Source organism: Neodiprion fabricii, chromosome 6, assembly GCF_021155785.1.
Source record: "Neodiprion fabricii isolate iyNeoFabr1 chromosome 6, iyNeoFabr1.1, whole genome shotgun sequence".
In the NCBI taxonomy this organism is placed as follows: Eukaryota; Metazoa; Arthropoda; class Insecta; order Hymenoptera; family Diprionidae; genus Neodiprion; species Neodiprion fabricii.
Genome location: NC_060244.1, coordinates 5,056,976 through 5,080,467, shown reverse-complemented (window position 1 = coordinate 5,080,467; position 23,492 = coordinate 5,056,976). Strand labels below are relative to the sequence as shown.

The 23,492-nt window shown below is 45.9% G+C and overlaps 1 protein-coding gene across 1 annotated transcript in view; it reads left to right on the top strand.

Moving 5' to 3' along the window:
• The window catches only part of LOC124185893 (achaete-scute complex protein T8-like), a 130,794-nt gene that overhangs the window by 92,773 nt on the left and 14,529 nt on the right, over positions 1 to 23,492 (top strand). The gene's annotated exons all lie outside the window — the stretch shown is intronic.

Genomic DNA, 23,492 nt, shown 5'->3' with positions numbered 1-23,492 from the left:
AGATATAGAGAGAAACACGGTGGCTGTTTTATATGTGATCTAGTCATACTCTGTAAAAATTATATGTATACATGTATATATGTGCATATCTTTCTACACATATATATATATATGTATAGAGAGATATGCAGATATATACATGTATACATATAATTTTTCCATTTTTAAAATTATATATATATATTTGTACATACATATACGTGTATCAATTAGCGTTATATTGTACAGCGTGAAACTTGTACAATGTACATATACTGTAGGTACGATAACTGTAGTACACGTAGAAAAACGAAAATCCTACTATTAGATTTTTAATATTTTTTTTTTTTTTTATATATAGATATATTTAGTATTGAGAAAATAGGGAGGAGATCGAGGATAGGAAATATTAAAAACTTCAAATTAAGAGAAATATGAAGATAATAATGATAGCTACAAAATTTATTTCCAAGACATTTGATACGTAGTTTATTTCAGCAGCTTTTGATCATAAATTGAACGCGTGTTCTTTATTTCGATAAGCAGATACTGTTTTAGATGTTGAGCCGCGGGATCCTTGTAAAACAAAAAATTGATCTAGCAATACGTGAGCTCGCGTTGAATGGGCGCGACTTAAAGATGAGCATTCCAAGGTGCCTTATGAGATATTATAACTTTTACATAAATCGTATAACTTATTATTATTATTATTATTATTATTATTAGTATTATTATTATAATTATTATTATTATTATATACATAATACGTACATCAATTCTCTGAAGTAGAATGCCCGAGTAATAGTATTTTATAAGCATATCATATATGTTACACGTATAGTGTAAACTGCCATTGCATAGAATTGTCATAATTTGTCTATTACGTGTATAAGAATCGTGCGGCATTGTACGTCATGCGCAAGATTTTACAATATGGTTTTTTTTTTTGGACTCGAAGCGAATTTTCAGCATTGACAGGAAAAATATTGACTGCAGTATGTACTATAAGCTCGTTGTAATATTTATTTTTCGATAAACGGGTACAACCCAATTTATATATATATAATTATGCATATGTTTATATACATGCATCTGCATCTGCATCCGGCTATACTAGTGAAAAGAGAAGAATCGTATTCGCTTAAAAAGCATTCACTGAGGAATCGGTATACTCATTTTTCTACTCGATTCCCGAATATTTGTCGTACGGTCAGTGGTTTCGTAAACTTTATATTTTGTATATTTATTATCGTGCGCACACTCGTGTTGCAGGGCCAGTTATGTATTACGTACAATAATAAACCACGTATAATATTCTCGGTTGAATCGTACAAGGAACGCTGTAATGAAAACAGAAGAAAAGAAAAAAATACTGGCCTTATAAATTTTTACATGCGAATGATTCATGCCAGTGCCTTATATATAGAATTTGTAAATACATAGATGACGGAGAAACTGAAAATAAATTGTTAAATATATAATAAAATGTTAAATATGCCTATAAAAAATTATCGTTATTTATTTCCGATTAAACCAACACATGTTCATAATTAATGTTGCACGTTTTACCCTCGGTAAAATTTTTTTGCCGACAAAAAATGAAAAACGTAGACAAAACAAATCAGCTGTTGATTGACGATATTCGCAACGTCGATCTAAATCCGGGGCGAAACGGTGTATAATTCAAAGTCGAATGTATTCAACTGTGGCGTTTCGTAAACGAGAATGAAAAATCGGGGAAATAATGAAATTCGCGAAGTTTATTGCCGGAAAAGCGATAACCGTCGGAGCAGGTAGAAATAAGTACACCCCGAAGGATAATAAACCGATGACCTTAACCTGAAATCTATTCACGAAAGCACCTGACTCTACGGGCTTAAACACTTGTACCTAATTTCAATTTCGAAAAATTTAAAACTTCGAGACATTAATACCGGTACGGTGACAATAATATCCCCAGAATCTCATTGTGCCAGTCTCGGTGGAAGTATTTCTTCAATGAATCGACGAACCGTCGACAGAATTGAGCCGGTTTACCAGGTACAGGAGACCAGGAAAGGGATATCGCAGGATGGAGGATGGACAAGATCCATTACTTCCTTCCTCCTTTGACAAATTACGAAAGGAATTTGACAGAGAAGGATGTCACCATCAGGAATTTATTTTCTTTAATTTTTTTTATTTTTAAAAATTTTTCTCATCACAAATGAAACATCGAGTATTGTGTGAGAAAATAATACATCTCTGGGTTAAAGTTGAGCTACCTCAGCGTGCGGCGCGCTCAATAATCATCCTGAAGGAACTTGAGGAGAATAGCTTTAGGCTGTTCGGTTCTCAGGAGAAGATTACGGAGGTCTTGCGGGATGCTCGGATTCATTTTAAGACTCTTTTTCACGGCATGGTACGACGGGAGAAGAGAGAAGGAAAGCAGAATGATAAAAATTAATTGAACACAGGGGAAATCTAAATTTTAAAGTAAATAGAAACGTGGTTCAAAGTCTTGAAAATTAACGACCGTTCTTCGGCGAGAATGTAATGGCTCTCGGATGAAAATTTTCGATGCGTTCGTTGCGTGCACGAATTTCGTATTTACAAGGCGGTGATTTATTCTCGCGTACGATTTTGAGATCCTTTTGAAATCCACCAGTCGAAATTGCAGAGAATTATACTCTTCGCCCCCTAAACATGGCAATGATCGATTCTAATGACGAACGATTCACAAATCGATCACGAAGTTATAGCAGCGCGAAGCTTGATCGACGCGATCGATCGATCGGTACTGTACATCTATCACGTTGTAGCGTATACAATTTTACTTTATTCCAATCCTTCTGTTATTTTTACTTTTATTCTTTCATTTTTCATACTCTCCCGCACTGATGACGTTCACGGTAGCTATTTCCTGCGTCAAACCGCAAGAAGATTGCCCGGATACAATTGCCCGCGAGTCCAATTATATATTGCGATCCCGAGGTTAGATATGAGAAAGACGAGAAGAAGAAGAAAAATAAAAGAATACAAATAAGAAAACACTATTCTGCAAGATTGGTTTTACCAAATTGGAACTTCGGTAGAAAAATCTAAACAAGAGGTAAAAAAAAGAAAAAAAAAACGCTCGGATATTTCTCAAGGCTTGCCATTCGCATCCGGGAAAACTATACCGAAAATTAGAATATTATTCCTTGAAATCGGCTTAGCGACGTCTCTTCGAAGCTGCGAATCTTAACCGTGTAATCTCGGCTCTTCGGACTCGCGCATTGCGTCCGGATAATACTGGCTTACAGACTCTTAGCAGCAGCAGCAGCAGCAGCAGCGGCGGCTTCTACCTTGGCCTTCTCTTTTAATTTAATTCCTTCTTTGTTCTTCATGAAACGGCCCGCGCATCCGAGGCTTTCACGACCGCAGCGGAGCCAAACGTCGAGAGACAGTTGCGTACGCCGTCAGATATGCGCAAGTCGGTCGGATAATAATTTTAGTTTTTGGAATTTAACGGATACGTGTGAAAAAAAAAAATTCCCAGAAATAGTTTCCAAGAATATCAATGACCGATCAATGTCCGAGGTGTTCGATAGGAGGTAATTACAAGTGATTACATAGGATGAGTTTCACGATATTTGAAATTGAATTACAGCGTAGCGTACGCAGGAATTTTTTGAAGAGGAAGTGGGCATGAGTCAGCTTACTGAGTTTAGCATAAGACGATCAACGTAAAAATAAAAAATCAATATACCCTATTAAGTTTCCCCATTGCACGCACGAAAGATTCCGACTTCAGGCTCAACCTGGTTTCAGTCTATTTTAGTATCGCCCGAAACGGTGACGAGTAGTAGCTGTGATGAAGTAATTTATTGGAAAAGTGTTCATTAGATTTTTGTCAAAAATTTGGAATCGAATGGGTTTCATTAGGGTTCACGAAAACTTCTTTAGAATTTTTTATGCATCGAGACGTTCGGATCTGAATGATTATATTACAAACGGGACGTGGCAAAAACCTGTTGAATTTATCAGTTTCAAAAAGGTTTTTGCCGATCTAAGTCCTAGAGATTCTCAAAGAATCACCTAACACTTGAAATAGGAGTCTTATTAGGAACAGAAATCTGTTTGAAATACGGTTTTCTCACTCCTATAGCTACAGCGGTATATAATGACTGATTATAAATTCGACTTTTTAATGTAGCTTGATTAACCCCTTACGATCAGGTAAACCCTAAAACTGATTTCGAATATCGTTGAAAGGTGGTGTTACAAAAAACGACAATACCAAGCGTTATTTACAACGTTTGATAATATTTTTTTTTAAAAGCGTATCACGTACGTAATAACGGCCATAAGGGGTGCGATACAGGGGCATACAGCTGGATCGGCAGCAACAAGTCGGATCGTTACGTGTTCAGGAAGGGTGAAGAAAAAGTTCGGGGACGATTTCGGGTAAATATATGTCTACGAGATGATGTTCGGTATAATAAGAGCGATGAAGTGACCGAACAAGACGAGATCACGGCTCCCTTAACAAAACCTCAACGGCTTCGGGTCGAGGGTTGATCTCCCTGCACATTGATGCATCGAACGAGACGCGGCAATGCAATAACGGCGAATGACCGCGAATAAAGTTTCAATGAAATCAACATCATTCTCCTCTGGACTCAACTACTCGACAGGATCGGCGCGACATTAACGTTCATTTCAATTATTACGATACACGCTAAGGGTGGCTACATCCTCTCCTCCCCTGCGCCCCGGGGATGCCGCTCGGCCGATCTCTTCCCCCTTTCCATTCCTCTTCTCAAGCCTCTTGTATTCCCATCGTCGATCCAAGGAGCCTCTCCCTCCCTCCCTCTCTCTCCCTCTCTCTCGCTCTTTCGAAGAGACTCGTATGCGCTGTATACCTGGGCGAACCGCTGCAGTTAAAAGTTGGGATAGGACCCTGAGTCCTGATCCCCACCGTTGGGGTGCTTCGACCTTTATTTTATATACAGAGCTAGATAAGACTTGACGCATCAACGCATCTGAGAAACTCACGCGCGTCGATTTCATCCGCTGGAAATAATTTAATGCCGAATGTCAGATATATTCATAGCTCGGGTGTCTTGGAATACAAATAGTTTTGATTGAAATGAAATCTTAAATTTTCTTATAAAAATCGCTGATATTATCACACTTAAATTGGTGACACCTGAAAAAAAATTTGTAAAACGAAGATTCGTAATTGTATTTTTGTTGGTATATCCAAGTATTTTATCACAGTGCATTCTTGATATCTAATCTTTTCTGAAATCTCAGACGAGATGGCGGGTCGTTAAGGGTGTTACACGTGCAAACGTACCAGCGAAAAGATATTCGTACATGCGATCAAAGCGACGTACGATGCTCACTCGTTGCACGCGTGAAAATATTCAAAGCAGATTGCGGCGACCTTTCATTGTCATTGGGCGTCATTGACACGAAATAACTCGAATCCTTGTTTTTCACACCAGTCGTGATCGAGCTTGACCCGGTAACGAAACGCGGGTAATAACATACACTGATCAATTACGCATGCGGTGAAACGTCGATTGCACCTCCGGCTTTAGCGCATGGCGAACAGTCGCCTCACTTCGCACCATCTCGCATTTCCATATATGCAATTCACGCGCAAACTTCCGACCTGTACGAAAATACGCTTCCTTCAATTATCACTCGCCTATTTTTTGACGTGCGCTGCTGTTTTGCCTCGTCAAATTTACGCCAGCGGGGGGCCGTTTCCGTTGGCTGGTTTGTGGCGCCCTGACGTGACCCGCAGCTGTGACGTCCGATGAATCGCACAGTAAATATCACTCGCCCACCGAGGTCTTTCAGGATTGAAAAGTAATTCCGATCGGTGACCACCCACGCGCCTTTTACCTCCCGTCGCCACAAAATATACCCGAAACGAAAAGCACGAAGGAAAAACTGTTTCGGAGTTGTCTCGAACCAGATCCGAAAGCTCGACGCGATCGGGATGCGTCCTTTATCAGAACTGGGAACCAATCAAGATTTTACCCGAACGGTCGATTCATAATTAAGACTTTAAAGCTGCCACACATTATTTGGAATTTTTTTTTTTTTTTCAAATCGCTTGCAACTTAACTGTAATCGTCGTTAGGCCAGTAAAAAGCTCGTTTCGGATCGGTGGCACCGTGCCGGCGTTCAAGATCGCGAACCTTTGACCTTTGGACGAGGTTTGCCCAGCTGCACGGCAGACGATCGGTCATCCATCCGTCCAGTAGGTAGAAGCATTACGAGATCGCGATGCTCTAAAAATCCCACTTCTGTTTTCCAGATGACGTTGAGATTATTTTTTGTGGTTCTCCAAGGGCGGTCCGGGTCTTCCCACGTTTTTAAACTGGAGCTCGATGGTATTAATCTGGCGATGTGAATCTCCCACGAAAAACTACTTAGATATTCGCCGAGATTGGGGCCGACTAGACTACGTGTGGTCCACCGGTTCGTTCCGATGCTCGGCCCTGCAATCCGTTCGAGGACTGCGGGGAAAGCCCTGAGTATCCCGAGTTGAAAGACGGGAAATTGCGATCGTCTATTTTGGGAGAAGCGATTGAGCGCGCGATGATAAGATGAGTCGGGAAAAATGCTCAGAACGCGGCAGATCGTCGCGAAGATATCATCGAATTGTTCGCCGAGATGCAATCCCGCGATATAAGGAACGAGCCGATGCAGTGCCAATTACACGAAATGACGTCTTTGTCGTATCTCCGCGATACGGAAAACCGGTGAGGAACCTCCGCGTTCACCGACGATTTTAATCTACGTTTTTTTAGTTCGTTCAGCGGCTTCGAGTCAAAGTCGAGATGTCACCGCGAGACCAGGAATTCGGTCAAACGAATTTTGATCGTTGATCTCGGCTACGAGTTCCAATATCTCTTTCTCCTTCTTGCCCACGGCTAAGCCAACGAACAAAGGGACGCTTCTCTGACGTCTTTATAGTCGTTTACATTCTCGGACCTAACGAACTGCTTCGCTTCGACGACCAGTAACACACTGTTGCTTACATACCTAATTTGAAATTTAAAATTTTCTTGCGCCATGTCTTATCACCTTCGACTTGAATTAAGTCATACTCGACCGGACATTTCTCAAGAATACCTTATCGAGTCTGGGAATCAAATGTCCGAAATCAATTTCCGCGCTAACGAGAGACTTTTGCGTTCAGGTGATGCTCGCGAAAGAACGCAAAGCTGGTCCATCGCCCTTGAAATACACCGTACAATACATTTCCGGTCATTTGCCAATTCCCAGTAGGTACGCACGAAAAGCTCCGAATTCCCCTCTCGGTATCTGTTTGAAAGCGTGCGACGAGATTTGGTGCGCATAACGCATATAACATACACGATCGTCGGATGAGCTGGCGCTGCGGCGTGGCTGGGGTCGAGATAATGAAGGCATCCAAGCCTCGTACGTATACACAAGTTGTGGATACGAGTATTATACGGACGTATAAAACTCGTCCATTCGAAGGGAGCGGAGCTTTTGGCTGGACGTCGGTGTCGGGGGGACGGGGGACGGGGAGGGTCGTTGAACGAAGGAACGAAGGAACGAACGCCTACTTGTTGAATATACATCACCACTTACGCGAGCGGGTCGCGGGATGGCCCGTGCAACCCTAACGAACCAAATGCGCCCGGTAAAAGGATCGGGAAATATATTGCCCGTTGGTTGTAATGGTAATCCACCTGTGGCACGCCGTTAGGTTCGCCCGGGTTCCGTCTTCTTCGTGCGGGTCCGAGCTTCCACACACCCCGAAGCTTCACGTTTCGTCCTTATCTCTTCGGGTGTGTGCAGCGCGTTTACCCGCGCCTCGTCCCTTTTCCACTTCGTGTCTGCCTCTTCCTCGGGACGAGCCGACCAACCGGGGATAAGCGATCGGGCTCTGGAAGCCGATTCACCGTACGCCGCAGGGCCGCGTGGATCGAGTGTGACATTCGGTTCCTAATTTGGTATTTTGTTGCTTCTAAAACGTTTTATTTTTTCAGCCCATTATATCCCTTAAACCTCGGACCGTGAGTCGCCGAGGGATTTAGGGCCCCGCTTGTATACACTGCAGTTAGATATCCCAGGAAAAGAGTCGACGATATATGATCGTGATTATTGAGATGTCTCCGCGAGAAATCCTCTGTATTTCATCCGCGCGGTGAATCGGAGAATAGAAAAAAAAAGGGAAGAAAAAAAAATGCATTCCTCTCTTTAGCCCCGGATTCATCTCGGAGAAAAATTCACGCCGAGGCCACGTGGTGCAAAGTTCGTACGGGATCTATCGGTCAATCTGATTCTTTGGAAATATATTCGACGACGTTAATAATGAACTGACTGTATACGACGTCGGTCGTTTCGTTACCGGGATTTGTGCCCGAGGCGTCTATAGATCGGGATCGAGCGTCGAGCCAGGGACGACTTTTCATACTCATAGGGTATTGTCCTCGAGGAGGCGGGATGGCGATTTTCATGCGCCCCGAAGTGTCTGCGAATAATGGAGAAAAACCTCTCGAAAATGATGCCGATTTGGGGGGGCATTCATGCTGACCACACAAACGGTCGTTTCTTGCACGGCGATTCGACAGAGCCGCAGTAGCGTACGTTCGGCGCTCGCGCGTTTCCGCTCCTCTTCTTCCCCGATTCTCTTTCACTTTTATTTCTCTCTCCTCTTTCGGGGCGACAAAGAGCACTGCCTCCGTCGAAAGAATAACCTGCCCACCGGGAAGCCCGCAGGGATGAATGGCGAGGCGTGAGATTCTGTCACGCGCGTATTCGCTCCGTTCTCTTTGCCCCGTACGGCGGTTTTTCGAATGGAGTGAAAACCCTCGGAGAATGGACCGGAATAATGGCATTGAAGAGGAGAGGTCCTAAATGAGACCGCGGAACGCATCGAGTCGTCTGGTCGAACAGAATTCGGGAAAACAATTAGAATCTCGGTCGCTGGGTGCGTTCGAACGCAACCAAAGAATATAAATATTTTTCTAGGATCGCTGCTGCAGCCTCCGCCTCCTCGATCCTGCAGCTTTTCGATCCTCTCATGCTCGACATATACGAGTATTCTTCTTCGGTAAATTTCTATTTACCCTGTATGCCCCCAGCCAGAGTCGTGGAGTGCGTTACCCTGCGGGGTATTGCGGTACGGAGTTTGGGCCCGTGATACGACCGTCTGAGTGGTTGTATGGTGAAACAAAAAAAAAAAAAAAAGAAAAAACTCGGGTCTGCAGGATAAGCCGACGCTAATAACCAGCGAGGTTCGTCAAGCCAGTCTAATGCCAGCCTAAATATACACGAGGCTTCGAACGGCGGCTCCGACGCGCCTTTCACGTCCCACGGGAGGCCTTAAAAAATACTTTTGGAATCGGTACGTACAGGGGGGGGGGGATGAGGAGCTGATAGAGACGGAGATTTATTGTTCGTAAACATATAGGTATAATACAAGTTTGACTTGTCCGTGTTCAGTCGGACCTTTCCGGTGCCTGCGTGGCTTCTGGCAGGCCACGATATACATACATAGTTTGCAGGCAATTTTCGGACTAATTGGTTTCTTGTTTTATTATATTTAATTCCCTCTTCTCGTTGGATATACATGAGATCGTCTGCCGGCCGGGTTCCATCGATGAGGTTTGACCCTTGGGGGTCTCGGGAAACCCGCTAATGATCCTCTAAACGCTCGATATCCTCTTACAAACTTTTTCAAAATGATCAAGCGATCCTTGCCTGCGGACGAGCAGGAAGGATGTGACTTTGCCAAACGGCCCGGGGCTCTCGGAGGCGCTGATATTAAGTAGATTAATTATCCCTGAGAGGCTCAGGGAGCGGGATCAACCCTTCTGACCACCTGGTATGTGCCGACACAAAAAATAATAAATTGATACGACCCACAAAAAGATTCCGGTAAGAATAAATTGAAAATTAAAAAGAGCAGGGGGAGGGGAAGGAAGGAACCAACGACTTGCCGAGCTAGACGAGATAAAGGTGTATTAGCACTGGGACAGGAACGGACGATGAAAAACTATGGGTTAGTTAAACAGAAAATTTTTTGCCCCGCCTTTTGTCTTAATTGAATCAATGGTTGGACTTTTTTCAGATGCAGAGATCAAGACCGAAGATCGGGAGCGGAAGGAAGACCAATTTCGAGAAAGCGTAGCCCGTGAGAAATATTCCGTAAGTTCCGCTGCGAACATGTTTTTTTTTTTTTTTTTCCTTCTTCTCCTTGCTGCAAATTCGAGGGAGAACCGCGCGCGACTATTTCCAGAACCGAAGCCTCGAGTCACGAGGAGAGCCCTTTCACCCGAAACCTGCGATGGGATTCTAACGACCTCAGAAGCGCTCCTCCGGGTTTCGGGTTTGTTCCTCAACCATGGGCGATCCGAGAGAATAAGCCCGGAGCACAAGGCGAAGACGGTAATTGGAGTTAAACTAGCACTGGGCCATTCACACCGAGGGAATCCGCGTAATTGTCGTTATGTTTAGTACACTTCAGGTCCATTCAACTTCCCAGACCGAGTGTAAGGTACTAACCTGACAAAGGTCCGTGTCTCTACCGACAATACAGACGACTAGGTACAGCCGATTTGCGCAATGCCTTAGAGACCGCTCGGCGCTACGGGAACAAACTTCCTCCGAATTCTTCTCCTCGACAATGCCTCCATTCAACGCCGTCCCTAGGGAGCGAGTAGCTCTGTGTTGTGGAAGCGAAGATTCATCCCGTTTTCGTAAAACTCAATTCAAACCGAGAGTTGGCTTATTGGAACAGTGTTCTTCCTACGGGGCAAGGAAAGTCACAGCATCTGGGAATCGTTAACGACCTGTACCGACGGTTTCATGGTCCCTGGAATTGGACGAATAAATAGGGGAATGAATGAACGGAACCAGACTCGGCGGCCGGTCCTTGAGTGGCTGGATCCCGAGAGCCGGGAGCATCTCTTATTAATAATTGCACCTCGAAAACCTGTCCTCGACGACCGAGTCTACCGCACTGCACTCGGTGCTCGGGAGTCCCGGGATCGGCAACCCGCCGAAATACAGCGATAACCTGGCTCACCCGAAGCGGCGGCGCGGCTCGGCTCCTTCGGCTTGGCCTCGCTGGCTCCTCGCGTACCGGTAAGGGGAGGCTGTAATTATTGCTGGTCCTCGCGTGCCTCGCTCCTCCGCACGTGCTCGGGGCCAGAAATTCCCCCATCTCCCTATCCCTTTCTCTCTCTTTCTCTCTCTCTCGCCGTTACAATCCCACTCCCGAAGCGCGCAGCATCTCGCCGGGGCTTCGAATGTCCAACAGGAATTTCAACAAACCACAACGAGGAGGCTTCGATCGAAGGATAACGATCTTGAATTAGGATCAGCGGTTACTTGTCGTCGGGTGTAACGTTCTTGGATCATGAACATCTTGAAGCTGAAGAAATCGGGCTGATGGCGGAAAAGCTTTTTCTTTTATCCAATTCCTGGTTATACTGTACTTCGTGATGGCGCTGTGATCTGAGAGTGAAAAAGGAGACGGATAATCGGGGCGAAAGAGGTTCGAAATGATTTACATCGTGCCGTATGTTCGAGCGACTGTCTGGTAGGTGCGAGACAAGTTTGATCTACACGGCGATAGGAGGTGACCATGGTCATCGCTCAGGAGGAACGAGCCGCGTTTCGGAGGTCGGAACCGATGCCATTGTGTTTCGAAATGATACATCTTTCCTCGCTCTGGTCTTTGTCTATTCCCGCACTGCCGAGATCTGGATCTCACTGGCAGGACTAATGAGAGAGAAATGGATCTCGGGGTGAGGCTCTCGTTGTTACACATATCGGTTGTGTACATATGTACAACCTTGTACGTCCCATACACCGGACCCTCATGCTCCTCGGACCGATCGTTAGATGACCGTCGATTGCCCGGCGAGCCTCCAAGACGCTTCCAGCTCCTCCGATCCATTAACTTTCGTGCGGCAAGGGGCCCATTACATACGGCTAATCTGATACCATTCATCTATGATTAGTGTACGCTTTCGTCCCGTTCTTTGGTCTATGTAATTCGGTAATGAATCGAAGTGCAACCGTAAAGAACGAGCCCCGGTCTCTCAACCTGCTCCGCTGCCGTCGACTCGACGAGAATTTCGCGACCCGGAATCGAACCAATCCCACTGGCCGAGTGGCCCACGGACCTACTGACGTCGTTCGGCGCGGTTTCGATTGCACGGTTCTGCAGTGGCGGCGATTTCTTTTTCACTTTGCTCTGGTACCAGCCGTAAACAATATACGAGCGCCGGTGTAACAAGATCCGAGAAAAAACACGAGAGAGAGAAGCCAACGAAGGGCGGGGCAAGGCACACTCTCGGAATCGTATGTTCACCAAGAGTCCAAATTGGAAGCTTCGTACTACCGAACTCACGCTGGCTTCGTGCTCCATTTTTCTCCTTGCCTCAGCCACGTCTTATTGTGGACCCGCTGAAAACCGTAATTTTATCCTAACTTTTTCCTCTCTCTACATTATTTGTTCTTCGCGGGATGTAAATTCGCCGTACGAGTTCTAGCAACGAAGAAGTGGAATCAAGAACGGCTTTCCAAGACCGTACCCAAACCTTATACCGTAATACGAGGAAGAGAAATGCGAGATGGAAATCGGTGCAGCGGATACCTTGCAACGTGGAATCGTTCGGCGAACGCCTGATCTCGACGTGGCCTGTAATCATTGAGAAAAACTGAAGTCAGATGAGAGTAACAAGACGGATACAATTTACACAACTTTTTGCTAAATTGTCATTATATCGCGTGTACGTTGGTGTCGAGGTATTTCGATTGGTTAAGTACGGTTGGTGCCAGTGTCACTGATATCGATAGGCGTGCAATTAGCGATCGGTTAGTTTTTCTGTGATAAAAGCTGAGAAACTAATGCAAGTTATAAAAAAGGAAAAAGAAAACGAGAAACTTTATTACACGCCCCTAATTAACTCCGTCGGCGTTTTGTCTCGTTACCGGAACGAGACCTGAAGAAGAAACCAGTCTGCCTCTTTCTCTTTCTCCGCAGTCCAAACTCGTCGAGCTATTGTCTACCATCCCGTGGGAACAGCCCCTTTAAATCTGAGAGATCGTAAAGGGAATCGGTGCCGTAGGTGACGCGGGCTTGCAGGTATAAGGTGCTCGCCTCTTCTCGTATGGCCGCAGTGCAATCTGCTCGAATTCGAAACTGGTACCTGGTCAACGCGCCTCGGTGAGGTAAAGCGGACCCGAGAAGTGCGGGGAGCAACACGTACGATTGGTTTTTCCTCCACGGACTCGCACCAGGAACGGGGTTCGGGCCTCCAGCCTGTTTCAAAACCCGGACTCCTTACACGGCAGTTACCCACCTACCTACTTGCGGTACAAACGCACGGTACGCGTTGGGACTGAAATAAGTTGGCCGGCTTCGACCCAACGGTACCGAGAGTACTACCATCCAGTTTATCGCAGGGCTCAAGTTTGTCCTTTTCCACCGTGCGTTACTTTGCCCCCCCACGATCCCTGCCCATCGCCTCTTTCCGTATCAACCTGCTGGTTACGCGGCTATGCGTGCCTTCCAACTCACCGCGTACCGCGTATCCATGAGTACAGTAAGACAAGTTGATCGTGCGGAGTATAAGGGGATATATAAATGTATGCCCATATGGAATGTGCCTATACTCCTGCAGTCGTCATTATCTACCTTCGTTTCTGTGCGTACTGTTCTTCGGTCTTCTCAGATACTTGGGCAGAATGCCTGAAACGAAAACACTTTGTACCCAAAAGTGATTCACTTCGATCTACGCCTCGGTAATGAAGAAGCTTCGTGAAATTTTCCAAGCCGCGCGATAAGTGATTATTGGTACCAAAAGCGAGCGATCGTTCTATTAAATCGTCTTGTTTTCCGCCTCTGCTTCACTATATAATGTATATTAAAAAGATGTCTGTGGAACAATCCAGTACCTTAACATTTCGTGTATATATCCAACCAGTGAACGTTCGAGGATTGATACCAATTTAAAATGTGTGTTGGAAGTTGTTATCCAGTAGCTGTACCACGACCTCTAACCTTGAAAGCACATTGCCGGTCTAGCGGTTGAACGAAGAGAAGCTGCTGATATGGAAGCCTAATACTGGACGCTTCTCGTCTCCGAATGTATACCTTGTAAATGTGTAGGTACCTGGACGAATGTGGAGGAAAGGTATGCGCGCATGCGCCCCTCCGACGTCGCCACGCGACCGACGTGCGCGGCTCCTCTGCCTCCTGGTATCTCGCCGCGTCTTCGCCGGTCTCGCGCTCTCGACTCTCCCTCTCTCCACCCTCCACCACCCCCCTCTCTTTCTCTCTCCCGGCATCTTCCCGTCTCTCTCTAGTCCTGCGGCATTTCAAGACGCGCGCCAACCCCTCCACCACCCTCCTCCGCCCCCCGATGGTCTTCTGTTACTTCTGTTGCTCGGAGCACCGGCACCGGCAACTTCTCGAGTTCCCACAGAGCCTCGGCCCTCTCCCCCCTCCAACCCTCGGACCCGTAGTTTATCCTTCCTCATCTTACTCCCCCTCCTCGCATCTCCCCCTCGGGCAGGGAATTCATTCGGCGAGATCGTAGCCGCGTCGCTTTCCCGCACACGGGGCCCACCATCTATCTTACCTTTTCGATCCTACGAGGCTCGTGCGGCCTTTACGAAGCTCGCCGCCGCCACTCCGCGGTTCGGACGTACAGCCTACGAAACTCGGAGTACTTACGCTGGTCCACGAACTGGACCCTTAAACACTGGCGATGAAAGTTCCGAAAATATTGTTACGAATTTTTTGCAAACCGAGCTCGAAACCACAAGTCATACGCCAAAGAGAGAATAAAGTAAATGTTGAGAGTAATTCTGCTTATAGAAATCCATGCACAGGGATAAATCCATCCTGTAGAATGGAACAATTTGCGCGCGGTGTGAGGCGGACTCGGACGTTCGCCGCAGGGCTCGCGGTGAGAAAAAGGAGAATCCGAGGGAGCAATAAGAAAGGAAAAAATTGACGCGGAGCACCGACACCAGCGCGTGGAAAGGCGAGTTGGGCGTGTATGTGTCGGGCCCCCGGTTCGGGACCCAGTCCAGTCCCGGCCCCAGAGACCAGGGAGTTGAGGATCAGATGAGAATGACCGGAGGCTGCGCACGCGAGTTCATAATGATACACCGTCGCTCCTGATGCGAGACCTGGGCCAGGACGAAGCGGGGCAACGGGAACGGGTGCAGGACACTTTGGATCGCCGACCAAAGACGGCGACGCCGACGCGTGCGGGGCTCCAGAAACTCGCTCATCTCTCGTCTCTTACGCACCACTTTCTTCGAGCCTGATTAATCCCGCCGCTGGCTAAGATGCAGCGACGCGACGCATTTCCACATTTCTCAACTTTCATCAACTGATTCGTCATTCACTTTGAAGGGGAAAAAAAAAACACTAACGAAAATAAGCTTGTGCACTTCAAAAAATACCATAAGGCTTTTCGCGATGATTTAATCCCCTTTTTCGATTAATTTCCTGAGTCTCGTAATTTTTTCGTCGAATCAAGTCTCTGAACTTCGAAGCTGAAAACCGAAATTTAGGAATTTCTTTGTTTATTATTGTTCAATTCAGTTTTGAAATTAGAAATTATTTTGCCAACGGAATTTATGTACGATTCTTTTTTTTTTGTAATTTTCTAGGGATTTTTGGAGCCCTAAATTCATGTACGGAATTGAATCACCAACCATGTACTAGTGTGATAATTTTGTGTGTTGCCTGTGAGGTAGTTGAGAATACGCGTAGTGAGAGCCATAAACCCGTTCGTGGAATGAAAAAGATTTTATTCCGAACGCGTTTAGGCCGGGTTATTATCGTAACCATCCTTCGACACGAGCTTCGTTAGAAAAATCTCCTTTAGGGATTCCCCATAAATAGCGGTAACAACCGGTAACTGACTTCCGATAACGATCTTGCGTTACCGGACGAGCTCGATCGTCTAGAAAATCTACGACCTCCAAAACTAAATTATTTTTGTTTAGCCGAACCGACCGGGGAGAAGTCGAGGATCGAAAAGGTGCCTGGTTTTTCCTTCGGAAACAACTTTCCAAATTAACCGAATTTATCGCAACCAGAAATCTCTAATCAACAAAACGTTGCAACTCTCTTAAATGCGATCTGGAAGATCCTCTTCTACACCACTTTTTCCCGTTAAAGAAAAACAACAACCGAGACAAAGGGTGCTCGAGATTGGAATTTAACAAATAGGAAACACAAAGGGAAATAACAGAGTCTATTATTTTCTATCCAAACACGTCTACCAATCAGTGGATCCGACTTCTCGGCCCATTATTCGCGCGCACAGATTGGATCTGGAGCTTTTATGCGTGTGTCGAACACGCGCGTGCTTTCCAGGACTATCTCATTAGGCGATCGAAGCCTCGCTCTCGTCCGTCTTTGTTTCGTTTAATAATTTCGCGATTGAATTCCGTTCTCCTAATTCTTGGTTCCAAAATCCTACAAGTGAAAACAGAGAAAACAATAACGAAAAACGAAGAAAAATAAACATCAGAAAAATAGTGCGGTAGGCAGGAGGAGCAGAAAGAGACGAATCCGTTGTCAAATTGTCTGACAGCGGGGTGTTATTATCAAGATGGTGTAGCATGGAGGCGAGGTATTGTTAGATGCGCTCTAGGCGTCTGGCTTATCGTTAGGAATCATCTTATACGGGAGGAAGGATCCTTTTTTCAAACTCCGTATCTCGCGAGACGCACTGCAGGTATAGTTACCGTACCTATATCCGACACATAAAAGAACACTTTTGTTTTATGCGTCGCCATTGTTATGGTAATCTTTGAGAACAAATATCACATCTCAGCCCTCCTACGCGAGCGAAAAGAAGACCTCGACGGAATTGGTGTGGTAATAAAAAACAAAAAAATACGGTTGTCAAAATTGGAACGTCAATTTACGCATCGATTGCGCAAAAAAAAAAAAAAAACTTTTTTTGGTCGACTGTGAAAAACTTCCGACATCTTCTCGGTGTTTCTGTTTTTAGTTCAATTTCATGTCTCGGAAAGAACGATGAAAAGCAAACGACACCGTGGAGTGCGAGCTTGAGCCGAGACAGAAGGAGATCCCGGGGGGATTTTCGGGTACCTCCGAAGCATGGGAATTTTAATGAAATTATAAAGCTGTAAAGTTTAGCTACTTTACGATAGCGCGCTCGGAGGTGTGTAATTCCCAACCCCCGGGGGCCGGCTATCCGGCTGTCCGTGGACGGTCGCGAGGCGAAACGCGTCTGCGAGATGGGTATGGGAATGGGAATGAAAATGAAAATGATCCTCTGGAAATTTCCTTTATTGCCGTAGCCCGCGGTGCGCCACGCGGGATATCCGACGATAACGACCCCTCGCCTCCAGAGTCCAGACGCGTTTATGCCCTGCAGGAACTTTAATTCGATGCTCTGCAGCGATCGTCTGGAGTCAAAAAAAAAGTATCCTACGCACAGAGTCTTCGTAACCTGGCTTCGGGCCAGAGAATCACGATCGTTTCTAACAGCGCGGTTCAATACCGGTATCAACTTTTCACCTATTCAATTACCACACACAATCCGAACGCGCTCAAATGATCTTCGACTTTTCTTGCGCTCTCCGCCCTTCCAACAACAAGTCAGCGTCGGGTTCCTCGGCTGAAGACGTCAGCCCCGTCCGTGCGGTCGCACATAAAAATTATTATGAATTTGGAGACCCGCCCCCCGACGGGGTGGCCATCAGCTCGAATCTCTGTCGCAGTCGACAGACTTCGAGAATTCAACGTTTCTATCCGAGGGCTGAATCAGCCGCACGAAACCGGCAGGGACTCGGAATTTACCAATTATTTTTTCACCGTGTCAAATTGAATCCCCACGCTTGTGTAAGTCCGTGTATAATCGTATTCGTACTCAACTCTCGGGGTTTGGAACATCACGTGAAAATATTTGTAGTAAATATGTATCAAGAGTTCTCGATTTCCAGTCTTTCTTAATATAGTAATTTCGACAATTTTACTCATGCGAATGGCGGTCGTTTGCAAGGAATCTCGACTGGTGAGTTTCTTCGGACATATTCTCAGATATTCTACGGCCTCTCTGTCAAGCGTCTCGCCTAATGAAAAGTCGAAGATGAAGCCAATAAAAGGTGCAAGTTTCACCCAGATAGGCTCGACACCGTTAAGTGCCAGCTATTTTTTATGACGTCGAGACAAGAACAGAGGGTTGATAAATTGGTTTTACGGCAGTGGAACACTAAAGTCACACTTCTGGCCTGAGTTTATCTCCGTTTTGAAGCACGCTACAATATAAATTTTCAACGCGTCTAAACAATAACAGTTGTCGTAGAGCACATATTTATGTCTGTAAGAAACAACTGCGACCGTTCAATTTTTCGACTCTTGCACAAATTCAGCGAAATGTCCAAATTCGAAAAGCTCTCACCCTCGGTGCTTAATCCGACATCGCCCACGAGCTACAACCCGAGCGGTAAAACGGCACGTCAAACACGAGCAAACCTGAATTCAGATGTCCGGTTGGTTCCCGTATAAATCTTCTCGGCCACCGTTGTATCGCTAGAGCGGGTAATTTCATTTGAGATCGAAGCGAGGTGGACGTGCAGGTGTTGCGCCGAGGCGAGACCCGTGCCGTTCGGTATGATCGCGGGCTTCGGGGGATTTCTTTCACCGACGAAATGTGTGTTAACGAGACGACCATTCAGCTTGCGTCGGACCATATTCCGCGCCCGTTGCCCGCGTAATATTTTCACCCGAGTCACTCCGTGTACAGGTTGCGAGAACCGCGCGGGCGGAACCAATGGCGAAAAGCACGTCGCGGAATAAAGAGGAGAGGAAGAAAAATTGATTCGGTAAAAGAGAGAAAATAAAAATTTACCAATTACCCGACTTTGTGCAACGAAATTAGTCGCACGCGTCGATACCGGAACACCCGTGCCCTCGTTCTCCTCGCTCCCCTTTCTTCCCCTTTCTTCCCTTCTCGAGTCCTCGGGGAACTCTCGACATTCAGCGAAGCCTGACCGACCTCACCACGCATCGCGCACGCCGCCGCCGACTGCCTACCCCCCAGGCTTTGGGCCCTCGGAAATTTCGAATTATTCTTTTGGGGGATGTGAATTTCGGCGCAAAATTCAAACATTGACTTTGGTTATCCAGAGCTGGTAGCGATATCCGATAAATAATCGCGAGCGACGGAGAGCGACAGTGACACCGAGTCTCCGAACCGTTGGGAACGTCCGGTAGATGCAAAAAAAGTAAAAATTCATACAAGCAGTCAAGGATATGCATGGAAATTACAGACATCGCTCACGCCAAGTAGACTGGTTTCAATCGAACGAATTTTAAAATAGCAACAACAACAACAATAAGGAAAGAAACTGTGCCACTGGCAATTAGTGAAAGACAATTTAATCGCGCGAATCGGGGTAGCAGTTGGGGGGGGGAGAACGGTACATCAGTTGCGGCCACCTTTCCGTACATAAGGGTAAGTATAAGAAGGCGCGACGTCGAGCCGATAAAAATTCGTATAATCTGCTCTCCGAATCGACCGGGTTGTAAATTTCTCGTGTTTATGGAAAACAGTCCGGGTGTCGGGGCGTAATCCTCGAAACGAGCCGCGGAGGGAAGGCCGTCGCGTCGGTCAGCCGGCCGAGCGAAGAGAGGCCCATAGCTCATTAGGCCCGCTATCGGATATGATCGGCATTCGTTCAGTGGGTACCCACCACTTCTTATTACGACGTACGAAGGGGCGCGTGTGTTGGTCGCGGCGAACGTGCTGCAGGACATTGCGGACACCTTGCTGCCCGTCGTCGGCCGGTCGGCATCCTCCGGGTGGTGGACAGGTGCATCTTATCGAGCTCAGACTTTTTTTTATCCTCGCCTCTTTCGTGCCACTCGATACCGCCCCGTCCTCCTTACTCCGGTAACGAGATTAAACCGGGGAGTAAATTTACCAAGACTGTACGACGACGATTACGGCACGTGGCACAGAAGCGACGATACGAAAATTACGCTGCCCGTCGCCTCGATTCGATCGGAATGAAATGCGCGCGGCGTTGTTGCCGCCTAATAGTTCTAAAAAGTATTTCACTAACGGGGACGATCGATTTCGTGAGTACGTATGGAAATTCGTTTGTCGATTTTTCCTTGATTAGTCGCTTTCTCGTTATTGTTACAATTAGAGGAAGGGGGGAAGGTTGAGTTGACGGAGAAACGAGGGTGACTCGATCGTGCAGGCAAGTTTGTCGTGAGACGGAGATGAGGGCTCGGAGCACCTGCCGTTCGCACGCCACTCTCGACGATATTTCTACCTCCTACCTCAATGTCACTTCGACATATGAAGAGATCGAGGCGCGTGCCGTGCCGACTTTTCACTACTTTATTTTTCATCCTTTTATGATCTTGATCTTACCGCGGTTTTATTTTTATTTATAGTTCGTGCTTCGTCCGATCGACGATCTGCACGGCTCACTCTTTGTGTTTCTCGATATGTATCGCATCTTTTCAGTTACCTCAGTATCCGGTGAACGCGATGCTCTCGCTTTATTTCATCGTGACACAATTGTAACCCGTGAACTAGCAATTTTCCCTTGCCGATAGGATATATCCCGTCGTTATAAATAAGTATGAATTTTTCAGTGGCCGTTACTACAGACAACGGGCTGTATTATACTTAATTCATTACTGCGGCAAATGAATTCGTCTATTGTGACATATTTAACCTGTTTAATAGAAACTGTCCAAAACTTAATGAACATTTACCTTGCAAATAGCCGATGACTGGCAAAGTTTGGCTTACAATGTAACCTTGTACGCATAATGTTTGTTGATTGGCACTATGCGGAAATCAGAGAATCTGCTTTGCGCGCACTCGCGAGGATTCTTCGCATCGGTGAAAAATATACGCAATTTATATTTATGAAATTTGTATCGAGAGGTTAGGAAAGAGATTCAAAGAGAGGGCTTTCTGCGGCAGATTGCGCTACCGTATTTTAAGCTCAAGGATGTTCTCGGAATATGGGAATCCTGACGACCCTGAAGGTTGATTTATCGACGAGACGATCGAGGCAGCAGCCGAACGGTATGCAGATCACTAACCATTAATAACGTAAATACCCTCAAGGCAATCCATCCACGTACACGTATCGCAACTGGCTTTACAACACAGGCTTGAATTTATCATGGGTACATAGTCTTTAGCTCTCTTTATGCGCCCGCGTGGCTCGTTATATCATTTCGCGTCGAGTGTCTCAATTATTTCACTTCGTTATTTCCTTTTCGTTCTTACTTTCACGTTTCACTCTAACGTTATACCTATTTCTCTTTCGCGACGCGCGTGCACGATTTGCGTTTTTACTTCTTCGTTATACACCGGCATGATTTTCATTTATTTTCTCCTCTTCTTTCTCTCCGATTCATATTCTCCTTTTTGTTCTACAGGTTTTTACCTCACGTTTTTTAACCCCCATTTTTTTTTCTGCCTCCTTCTCTGCCTTCTGAAATATAATTGGCGCCGCGACGCACCTGCCTGCCCCCCCCCCCCCCCTCCCCCCACTCCGATAACTCGGGGACGCGTGCCACCACTCACATATCAAACTGGTGCCCTGTAGCCGTGCATCGGAACCAGCGACGGACGTTCAAACCGCCTCGATTGTCGCTTGTGTCTGTAAATGTGCGTGTGCCTGTTTGCATTTACGTATGTATGTTTGGTATAACCGAAGGAGCAAAAGCGTGCAGTAGAAGCATAAATTATAATATGGACCGTAATTGAGAAACTCTTCCAATTTCGCATTTACATATAAGCCGAACGATCACACGTGATCGATAATTCGATCCCATCCGAGGGTTGCGATTTCGATCTCTTTTGCTCTTTGAAAAAGCAAATTTCACGTCAGACGGAACTAATTGTAAGATCGCGGATATCCGGACCCAAATTCTAGCTTACTCGATCGCTGTAACTATGCAACCCAAATGCAGACGCGGATCGAAACTGATCGAACGGGATCTCTGGATCTTCTTTATACTCGCCGCAGCAGTATATGTTCCCCCGTGCAAACAGTTTCCATTTTCGCTTCCACTACACCCGAATCTAACGGGCGTTCTAAAAGATCGAGATCATCGTTTCAACATCCAACTCAACCGTTCCGCCAAACGACCCAGCTTTTTTCGAAAAAACGTTCAATTTTTTTTCGGTCTCGTCCCAAATCAATAACTCAATTTTCGTGTGTATAATATAACTGCTGCTGCACAATTTTGATATCGATCCTGCGGACTTCGTCGTTTATTTTTGAAAATTGAGGCATCTTTTGATCCCTTTGCAGAATTTACAAATTTCTGTTATTAAAGAGTAACTGTACCGTTGTAAAAAAAATTCGACGAAATTCTTACATTGGAAAGCTTCACTGGTCGGTGAGATCTTTGAATCGAGAAAGTGAACTCTGTTTCGTGCTTCACTGTGAGTGATCGAACGGGTTTCGGCCGAGCTTTCGAGTCCTGATAATCGGGGGTCTCAAGAGCTTCGACGAGCCCGACGGATGGACTCGAATAAGTTCCGAATCCATGAACGCTGTCAACACTCATTCCACCGAGTTTGTCTAGACAAGTTATAAAAAAAAGCCCCGTGCACAGAAGAAGAAGAAGAATGGAAAGGAGGAGGAGGAGGTGGAGGAGGAGGAGGACACCCGGTGTACCAGCTCCGACGTACGTTTAACGATTCCTTTTCAAAGGACGATCCTGCACCGTTCCGCCGTTTCATCCTACACACACTTAGATACGAAATTCGAAGCGTCTTCAAACCGGCTATAAGAAATCACCGTTTCTTTTCGCTGCCTCAACCGCACCCTAAAAACTGTCGCTGCACCCTCGATCGTCGGTTTAAATGTTGAAGTTACTAAAAACCTAAGCAATTATTCGACGAAACGATGATTAAATTGGCGCGCCTAGATTCTCTTTTCCAATGCAACCAATTCTATTTTGCATCGTGGTATGAATAAATGAATTTTTCTTCAGGAATGGTGCGGTAGTTTGGCCTTGATTTGCAGCCCTTGGAACCTGACTCTACCCGGCTTGCCCCGCCCTGGTTGCGCTGCTCCTGTTCAGGTGGCTCACATGCGTACATCGGCGTATTCGTATTCATACACACGCGAGTAGGTACACCCATACCTACGTTATAATCGACGTAAGAATAACCGCGGTGCTTATAGAAGCGCGCATGGCGCGTGCCAGAGGTTCTCATTGATCAGCCTCTCCTCACCCCTAACAATTTCACCCGAAAAAGTGAACTCTTCTTTCTAAGAGAAGAATGTTTCAAAAGAAGCGAACGACGAAAGAAGGAATTTTTAAATAATATTGCATATTATACAAGTTTATTTCTAATTCGAAAATAGGAAAACTCGAAAGACGCCGAAACAAATTGCAATTATAACATTCAGGTGTAGAACATCATCCTGGATTAATTCTCCACACGTCGAATGCTTCGTTATTGAGGATTTCGATGATCGCAACGTGT